The 10,289-nt window shown below is 40.0% G+C and overlaps 1 non-coding gene across 1 annotated transcript; it reads right to left on the reverse strand.

Annotated features, from left to right (window-relative positions):
• Nucleotides 1-8,513: 8,513 nt before the first annotated feature.
• On the reverse strand, nt 8,514-8,586 carry TRNAK-CUU (transfer RNA lysine (anticodon CUU)). Its single transcript has one exon. It is a non-coding gene; the product is annotated as a tRNA-Lys (tRNA).
• Nucleotides 8,587-10,289: the final 1,703 nt, after the last annotated feature.

The raw sequence follows: 10,289 nt of genomic DNA on the forward strand, positions 1-10,289 counted from the left end.
ACAGCGACAAAGTATAAAAAAAAAAAAAAAAATATATATATATATATATATATATATATATATATATATATATATATATATATATATATATTGTTTATTTTTTAAGCTTAATCGCTGTTTCCCACATCAGCAAGATAATGCAAGGAAACAGACGAAGAATGGCCCAACCACTCACATACACATATATATACATAAATGCCCATACACGCACATATACATACATATACCTTTCAATGTATACATACACAGATATATACATGTAGACACATGTACATACTCGTACTTGCTGCCTTCATCCGTTCCTGTCAGGTACCCATTTTATCAACCAACCCCTTATATATATATATATATATATATATATATACATATATATATATATATATATATATATATATATATATATATATATATATATATATATATATATATATTGGAAAGGATCACGATTTTGCACGTGATCAAGTATACTCTTATGAGTCCACTAGGAAAATAAACACGATAAGTTGCCAAGTGCACTTTCGTGTAATACTCACATCATCAAGGGAGACACAAGAGAGAAATATAACAGTCAGTTGATATACAACGAAGAGACGTAGCTAGGACGCCATATGGTAAACATGTGATTGTCCAAGACAGACAACAAGCGTATCATAAACTTATTATGTGGACAAGAAGGTGAATTGTTTACTCATTTTATCAACATTAAAGTTATCCAATTTGTATAGACAATCACTAATATTAAGATTATAATTCTTTGTGTATTCAGTAATAGAAGATTCAATGATATTTCTCGTGATACTTGAGTTAGAGTTAATAACTGAGATGGCATTATTAACTCTAATTCCAGTACCACGAGAAATATCATTGAATCTTCTATTATTAAATACACAAAGAATTATAAACCTTGAGGAAGCAACATGGCGGTCAAAAATAAGCTTTAGGAATGAAGTTTATGAATGGAATATCAGTGAGACGATCCAAATGACGAATGAATGAGAGCGTAGTCAACATACAATATAAAAGGACATATTATGAATGGCAGCCAGGCAAGTAACGGCCCAACTGAATGGAAGGATTTAAAAGTTCGCGTTATATGACGAATTTTGATAGATTATCCAAATTTCCATTCCAGTTATGAAACTTAATGGTTGGGTTCAGTTCTACAGACAAAGTTTAAAGGTTTGTGTTTCAGAGATGAACCACAAAGGATATCGTTAAATTAACTGACATAAAAATTTGTCAAGTTAAGCATTTTGCACAATAGCTGTAATTTGACAGAGTTAAAAGTTCGCAGTTTCATTACAAGTCTAATTCAAAAGTTTGCGTTTCTATGATGGTTTGCACAAGCTTAACGTACATTTAAGTTTTGTGTTTACATGACGTATCTTAAAGGACTCTAGTAAAATAACGCAGCTGGAAGGTTTACGTTCAAATGACGGTGTTTTAATGTTTATTGATGAATGGTCGATTTAAATGGATAGATATTAAGTTCGCGTTTTCATGAGCGACTTTAAACCTTGTGGTTGAATGTCACAGTTTAAATGTTGGTATGTACAATGTTGACCAGATGGCGGTAGTGTGTAGACACAGCCATACCAGGTCGTATTTATCATCATTAAAGTCACCTTCCTTACTTACTTATGGCGGCGATGAAATTCACTGGTTCTTGATTGTGCACCAATTAACCTATCAGATAATGGTACAATGTTTGCCTGGTGTTGCATATATCACGTCTGTTGTTGAAACACAAGAATGCCAGGTGACTTTGGGAGTGGATGATAATGTAAAGATCAATATAAATGTGGGAAATCTTGAACCGCCATCACCAGACACAACACATGTTTGGATCTGGCGGGGGGAGGGACTTGCCTGTGACGTCACGATGCCCCGCCTCCAGCCTGGCGCCGCTCTGTGTGTGTGTGTGTGTGTGTGTGTGTGTGTGTGTGTGTTTACTATTTGTGCATTATGAGAGAGTTATACACTCGTGTTGTCCCGTCTCTTAACCTTATAAGTATATACTATACATTTGCTCCTGGAATATGTTCAGTTTAGTAAGTTAGAGAGAACTTCCAAATTTATTTTCGCCTGGCAGGATGGCCGGGTGGTTTAAGGCGCTGCCTTCAAATCATTGTCTGGTCTTCCGGGCGTGGGTTCGAGTCCCGCTCCTGATAAACATTTATCTTTCTTTTTTCCATAAAACATGACTAACCCAGAGACAGCAGGAACCAACAGAGCAAGGTTGGTTGGGACACAAGATATACACTAATCCCTGGGATCTTTCCATCCAATGGAAAATGAAAAACATACAATTGGAAAAACTTATTTTTACCTTAAAACATGTTGACTTATATTCATGTAATGGTTACGAAAACTAAACAATATACACCAAGATGAGTATAGGTTCAAAATACTGTTACAAGGACAGATCAAGACAAAATCATGGTTCATGGAGTTTAATTCTTTTAACTCAGTGTAACACCGGTATGTGGTATATTTAGACCATAATGTCTTGTTATATTAGGAATAGGCAACTGTATGGAATGTTTTACCGTTATTATCATTATAGTACAGTACTATTTATCATAATTACATCATTATTATTACTATTATCATTATTATTATCATTATTATTATCATTATTGTTATTATCATTATAGTACAGTACTATTTATCATAATTACATCATTATTATTACTATTATTATTATCAACAATTTTATAATCATTATCATCATTATAGTGCAGTATCATTTGATATAATCATATTATCATTATTACTATTATCATTATTATTATCATCATTATTATCATTATTGTTATTATCATTATAGTACAGTACTATTTATCATAATTACATCATTATTATTACTATTATCATTATTATCATCAATTTTATAATCATTATCATCATTATAGTGCAGTATCATTTGATATAATCATATTATCATTATTACTATTATCATTATTATTATCATCATTATTATCATTATTGTTATTATCATTATTTTCATTATTATCATTATTACTATATTACTATCATTATTGTCGTTATTATCATTATTATAATTATCATAATCATCATTGTTATTATTATCATTATTATCATTATTATTATCATTATTGTTATTATTATTATTATTATTATTATTATTATTATCATTATAATTATTATTATTATTATCATCATCATCATTATTAGCATCATCATTACTATTATGTATCATTATCATTATCATCATCATTATCATTATTATTACCATTATCACTATCATTATCATTATCATTATCATTATCATCATTATTATCATTATTATGATCATTATGATTATAATTATCATTAAGTATAGTATATCTGGTACTGAAGGATACAATATGCTGGTTATCAAGTGGGAAGTTAGATATGGTATGGATTGTCACTTCACATGTAGGTTAGTAGGAAATATATTGTGTACCTAACGTGTGTTGTTGGGCATTATCATCGTCCGATAATGATAATGATTAAATCTTATTTCCTGATCTTATCAGTTTTGAAACCAGATATATGAAATATCTTTCGTTGATCATATTTTTGTCTACAGTTCAGTATGTACATGTGTGTGTGGTCTTAAGATTTAGGTGACTATGTATTGGAATTCACTGGCAGGTGTGGTACACATTATCACCGAGCCTGAGTCTCAAAGATCAAGGTCATGGGTTCGAATCTCCAACATTCAGTATGTTCATCCAACTTTATAGTGAAGATCTTGACGATGAATTAGGATTTGGACATTATCTGAAAGCGATGGGTCAAAGATCAGTGATTTTAAGAGTTTAGTGAGATAGTATTGAAGTGGAGAGTGTAGTGGCTGAGGCCAAGGACCAGTGGTGTCCAGAGAGTAGTGAAGATAATGACCATTGTCCTGCCCCATTAGGTCAGGTCAAATGGCACTTAGCGAGGTAAAGGGTTAGAGTCAAGAACAGAGGCAAGTATTTTGGGAACAAGTGAGTGAGTGTGTCAGCAGTTATGATGCAAGAGACCAGGTATTAGTGATGGTGATTTAAATGTGAAGGTAAGTAATGTGGCAGTGGACGGTATAACTGAGACGCATGGAAATGGTGAACAACTTGTGTTGTGTGTGTGTAAAGGACTGGTGATTGGGAATACCTGGTTTGTAAAATGTGATATACACAAATATACGTATGTAAGTAGGAGAGATGGCCAGTGGGCATGACTGGATTACATGTTAAATGAAAGACGTGTAAAAGAAAGACTTTTGGATGTAAATATGCTGAAAGGGGCTGCTGGAGGCGACAGTGGAGACGACAGTGAAGATCTGAAGAGGTTTTCGAATGAGGAAACAATGTCTGGGAGAAGAGAATGGCGAGAGGAAGTGAACTTGGAAAAGAGACTTGTGTGAAGAAATACCAAGAGAGATTGAGTGCCACATACACTCTTACTGTGTAAATATCCCTTTCTATGAGATGATGTAAAGATGTTGATGAACAGAGGAGTTGGGATATGACATGAAAAAGTTGGAGAATAAATGAAGGAAAGATTGAGATATACAGATGACTGGCGGACCGCCATGATGGTTGTCAATCTAGCCAGCTGGGTTATTATTTATAAGTTGTGTTTAGTTGTAGGTCCAAGTTTGTTGTCAGGATATAATGTTGACTGCCAGTGAGTACCTGGCTGGCGCGGGTGCCACAAGGCTGGGTCAAGTGTAGTGTAAGTGTGGTCTAGGGATGGTGTGTGTACCACTTGTAGATGATGGGCCGCATCATGACCTGCCCGTTATAACATCTTGACCAACACCTGCTGCTGCTACACTTGCAACTCTCCTTTTCTAAGACCGTTTTTATGCTTCATGTAACTTTGTCTTTTACGAATTATTCTAAAGCTATAACTACAAAATTATTTTTACTATGTAGTTTCTGTGAAAATATACTCTGAAAGCACATCGCTGTCGTCTTCCAGGCATTGCCCATCTGATACAATAATTGGTGGCAGGTGACAATTGATACAGAGTGATTGAGGCCAACGTGACAACGTGGGGCTTGTGACTGGTTGAGGCTTGCGTGACCACGTGGGGCTTGTGACTGGTTGAAGCCAGCGTGACCACTGGGGTTGTGACTGGTTGAGGCTACCGTGACCACGTGGGGCTTGTGACTGGTTGTGGGCAGCATGACCACGTGGGGCTTGTGACTGTTTGAGGATAGCGTGACCGCGTGGGGCTTGTGACTGGTTGAGGGCAACGTGACCACGTGGGGCTTGTGATTGACTGAGGCCAGCGTGACAAACTTGGGTTGTGACTGGTTGAGGCCAGCGTGGCCACGTGGCGTTGTGACTGGTTGAGGCTACCGTGACCCCGTAGGGTTGTGACTGGTTGAGGCCAGAGTGACCACATCGGTTTGTGACTGGTTGAGGCCAGCGTGACCACGTGGGGTTGTGACTGGTTGAGGCCAGCGTGACCACGTGGGGTTGTGATTGGTTGAGGACAGCGTGACCATGTGGGGTTGTGACTGGTTGAGGCCAGCGTGACCACTTGGGGTTGTGATTGGTTGAGGACAGCGTGACCACGTGGGGTTGTGACTGGTTGAGGCCAACGTGACCACGTGGGGTTGTGACTGGTTGAGGCCAGCGTGACCACTTGGGGTTGTGACTGGTTGAGGCCAGCGTGACCACGTGGGGTTGTGACTGGTTGAGGCCAGCGTGACCACTTGGGGTTGTGATTGGTTGAGGACAGCGTGACCACGTGGGGTTGTGACTGGTTGAGGACAGCGTGACCACTTGGGGTTGTGACTGGTTGAGGACAGCGTGACCACTTGGGGTTGTGACTGGTTGAGGCCAGCGTGACCACTTGGGGTTGTGATTGGTTGAGGACAGCGTGACCACGTGGGGTTGTGACTGGTTGAGGCCAGCGTGACCACTTGGGGTTGTGACTGGTTGAGGACAGCGTGACCACGTGGGGTTGTGATTGGTTGAGACCAGCGTGACCACTTGGGGTTGTGATTGGTTGAGGCCACCGTGACCACGTGGGGTTGTGACTGGGGTGGTGATGTGTTGTGGTCGGCGTCCACAAGGTCGTTATCTTAGTATTTCAGGAACGGAGGAAGATCCACAGTGGACGTTTTACAAACACAATGTTGAATCATCACAACTTTTACCGAATCTGATTGAAATCAATGAATGAAATATGACAAATATTAAGAAAAATAAGACAAAAGAAAAGTGATGTTTATTAATTCTTTAATTTTTCTTACGATCATGTGAAATAATTGCCAGATACCCCGTGCAGTGCTAACCCAGCGACCATACTTGACGGTTTTATTGTAGTACGATCCATTTTGGGGATGCCAGAGCCCAGGAAACTTCTCATATTCATCAAGTTAGGTTATCATTTCTCTCTGTCCCCCCACTCCGTGATCAAGATAAAACACATCGGATAACCAGAACAGCGCCAACACCCGTCCTGACTGACCACCAACCAGCTACTGAAACCTTTTGAGCACCAAAGTTGCTGACCCAAATTTTATATGGCGCTAGATTCTCTCACGAAAAGCGCTAAAAAAGCGTTAAACTTGCTAAAATGACGGCGAAAAAATGCTCTTCGAATTATTTCTGCTCTTTGACGTGCCAAATGATTAATGACAGGTAGGACTGACTGTTTTAACACTAAACTACTCACTATTATCCCAGATCTGCTAATTACCAATCCGCAGTCTCTTCGTCCTCGGTGACCTGGGGTTGTGGTGGTCTATGTGAGGGTCCAGGTTGTGGTTGTGATAACTCGTATCTTTTCAATAACCCAGTGTTTTTCAGTACTTCCTCAGGCAGTTAAGATCATAACAACAGTTTCCATTTCATATTAGTCCATACTTGATAGTTAGTATTGCATTTAAGTTTTTGATACTCAGTCTATTTCGAAGCTTTGACTTCACGATGTTGATATAACTAAAGATTCGCTCAACATCAGTGTTGGAGTGAGACAATACCAGCACATTCAAAGCCAACTCAGAGAGGTTACCGATCCCCTCCTGTTGCATCCTTGTACGAGGTTATTTCAGTCCAGAGTGCTAGGGCGCCAGTGTTCCGCTTCCACAATACATGATGAAGCTTCCTCAACTGGAACTCAATGCATGTGAGAAATTTTCGTTATCAGTAAACATCTTTGCTAATTCCAGTATTCCAGGCTTTATGGGTTGCAGATATTCACTTGTACTCAGTGATGACATTGACTGTGACACTTGGACAGTGTCTGGCAAACGTTGACGAAGCTGTTTCACCAACTCCACTACAATCTGTATGTATCTTCCTCGGATATCCTTTTCATCAGGAAGCTTACATTGTGCCATCTACTTTCCAAACTCGTTCGTCAACTAGGTAGTTCTCTACTGAACCTCCTTCCTCTAATTTCTGCCTGGGATGAGAACCTCAGAACTTATGGAATCAATAAGTTGAATAAGGTCACTTAGCAGTTTGCTTGGATCCTGTACCTTAGCTTCAAATTTCTCATTTACACACTGAACGTCTCCAAGAATATGCTTCAGGAATATCAGGAAGGCATAGTTTTTCTTGTCACAAAACATCTGATAGAGATTCTGATATGTATAACACCTCTCATCATTTCTTGCCATTTCAAAGTGAGTCATAAGTTCAACCCACTGCTGCAGTATTATGACAAATGCTGATTCAATTGACAGCCATCGAGCCTGGCTTAGCTGTATAAATTTCATTGGAGCTTGACCATCACTGGCAGAGTGGGAGAACCAATTATAGGTTTCTCTGACGATAAAATCCAGATTCCTAGGGAGACACTCTGCTGCAGCATGAGACAACTAGCTGTAGAGAATGACACACACACACTTGATCAGGATCAGATGAGGAACTTCTAACTTGAGTGTATCATACACTCCACAGTTAACATCTGTCATCACAGAAGCATTGTCGGTGCTAATTGCAATAAGGTTTTGTAACTCCAACCCGTTATTTTTAAAAGACTTCTTGATGGGATCACATATCCCATTAACATTACAGTCAGTCAGCTCAACCAGGTCCAGGAAAGTCATTATAATCTTATTCTTACTTTCAGAATAGAACTGGACAGCAATACCCAATGATTTCGTTACAGTAATGTCATTACTCTCATCAGGTAAGAAGCTAAACTTCTGACTGCCCATATCACTTTTCAAGTTGCTGTTAAAATGCGGGGCAAACACATTGCGTACAACTGCACTACACTTCAACCTCCTTAACCTGAAATTCTTGCATCCTTTACTGTTTGCAAATCTTGCTTTGTACAGCTTACTGAGATGATGAATAACACGTAATGTACAATGTTCAGCAGTGAATAGTGACACATTTCCTTCAGTCTCCCGTGCATCATCACTCACTTTTTCAAACAGACTTCTGGTTTGTCTTTAAGTACTGAATGACTCTTCAGCTGCCTTTTGCTTAGCAGATTGGTTGATCTAGACGGGCGGTGGATGGTATGTTCAGAGGCTGTTTCATGTTACATCATAGAAAACTGTTACCGCCCAACGTGGGGCTCGAACCCACGACCCCGAGATTAAGAGTCTCGTGCTCTACCGACTGAGCTAGCCGGGCTTATATACAACCTTCTTCGTGTGAATATGTGTGTTTAAACGAGGTTAATAACTGCCATCATTAACCCCTAACAACGCTGTATTATCAGCGATAAAGTTCAATAACTCGCCTGAGGTCACATGATAGATACATAAGGAGATCCGACCATGACCTTATCAACGTCCTGAGACCCCGGCTGATGTGTCAGGTTAGATAAGAGGCATAACATCCTCTCTGTCTGATGTTGTGAGAGTAAGACACTAATGGTTAGGAGGCAGCAAGTGTGTCTGGATACACTCTCCTCTCTGTCTGATGTTGTGAGAGTAAGACACTAATGGTTAGGAGGCAGCAAGTGTGTCTGGGGACACTCTCCTCTCTGTCTGATGTTGTGAGAGTAAGACACTAATGGTTAGGAGGCAGCAAGTGTGTCTGGAGACACTCTCCTCTCTGTCTGATGTTGTGAGAGTAAGACACTAATGGTTAGGAGGCAGCAAGTGTGTCTGGAGACACTCTCCTCTCTGTCTGATGTTGTGAGAGTAAAACACTAATGGTCAGGAGGCAGCAAGTGTGTCTGGGGACACTCTCCTCTCTGTCTGATGTTGTGAGAGTAAGACACTAATGGTCAGGAGGCAGCAAGTGTGTCTGGAGACACTCTCCTCTCTGTCTGATGTTGTGAGAGTAAGACACTAATGGTCAGGAGGCAGCAAGTGTGTCTGGAGAAGGTTAGTAGGTGGTGGGGCCAGGCCTGATGTGTTGATCAAGTAAAATATGTATCATAATGGTTGGTTGGTTGGCTGGTTAGTGAGGATTTAGGCCCAGAGTAGAATTTAAAGTCACTTCTGTATGGGGTAAGCTTTGGTGTATATAAATGGCTACCCCATGATCTTCTATACGGGTGATAATTATCTAAAACATCACAATCTTCGACTGAGCTGTTCAGATTGGTCTCTTGTAGACAAATAACGGATGGTCTATATAATGCAAGCAACAGTGATATTGTGCTTGCTTATTCTTAAGACCTCTACAATTCCATTGAATGATATTGAACGCGTTGGTTTAAGACTTCTTTAGCCGGCCAGCTTTGTGAACCTTTTTTTTTCTTAAATTGGGCGAGTCCCCAGGGGAACGGGATCGGCTCCTGATAGTGGGCACGGTATTGTCGTCCAGTGATTCCACCGAGGAAGACTTCATCATGGAGGAAGACCTACTCGTTGGAGCCACAGGAACGACCACCTGCCACACAGTTTCTTTTGTAACTTCATCTTGTCCTCTCACATTGTTGGGGCAAACAGAGCAGCAGGTGGCTCTTGAGTACGAGTCTTTGTGGGTATTATCGTCAGAGTCAGTGTCAGTGTCGCTCTGATTCGTTATAGATTCATCGGGAGTGATGGGTCGTGGTTGGTTCAGCAGTTCCCGTGGCAATTGTGACCATGACCAGCTTACATTTCAATGCCATAGCATAGGACTCATTGTGTTTGGGAGTCTGGTGAGTCTCCTTCACCCTCTTCCTTGCTTCATCATATGAAATGTTCTCCTTTGCCTTAACTGCCCAGACTTCTTCTCAAACTTGTACCGAGGACATTCTCGGTACGAGCTTGGGTGGTTGCCTCCCCCCACAGTTAATGCACAGTACCACCTTGGCTGTACAATGGTCAGCAACATGCTCCACGCTGGCACACTTTCCACATCGAGATGAAAAAGTACAAGACTTTTTACCATGATCA

The sequence above is a fragment of the Panulirus ornatus genome, chromosome 12 (genome assembly GCF_036320965.1).
Source record: "Panulirus ornatus isolate Po-2019 chromosome 12, ASM3632096v1, whole genome shotgun sequence".
Classification (NCBI taxonomy): domain Eukaryota; kingdom Metazoa; phylum Arthropoda; class Malacostraca; order Decapoda; family Palinuridae; genus Panulirus; species Panulirus ornatus.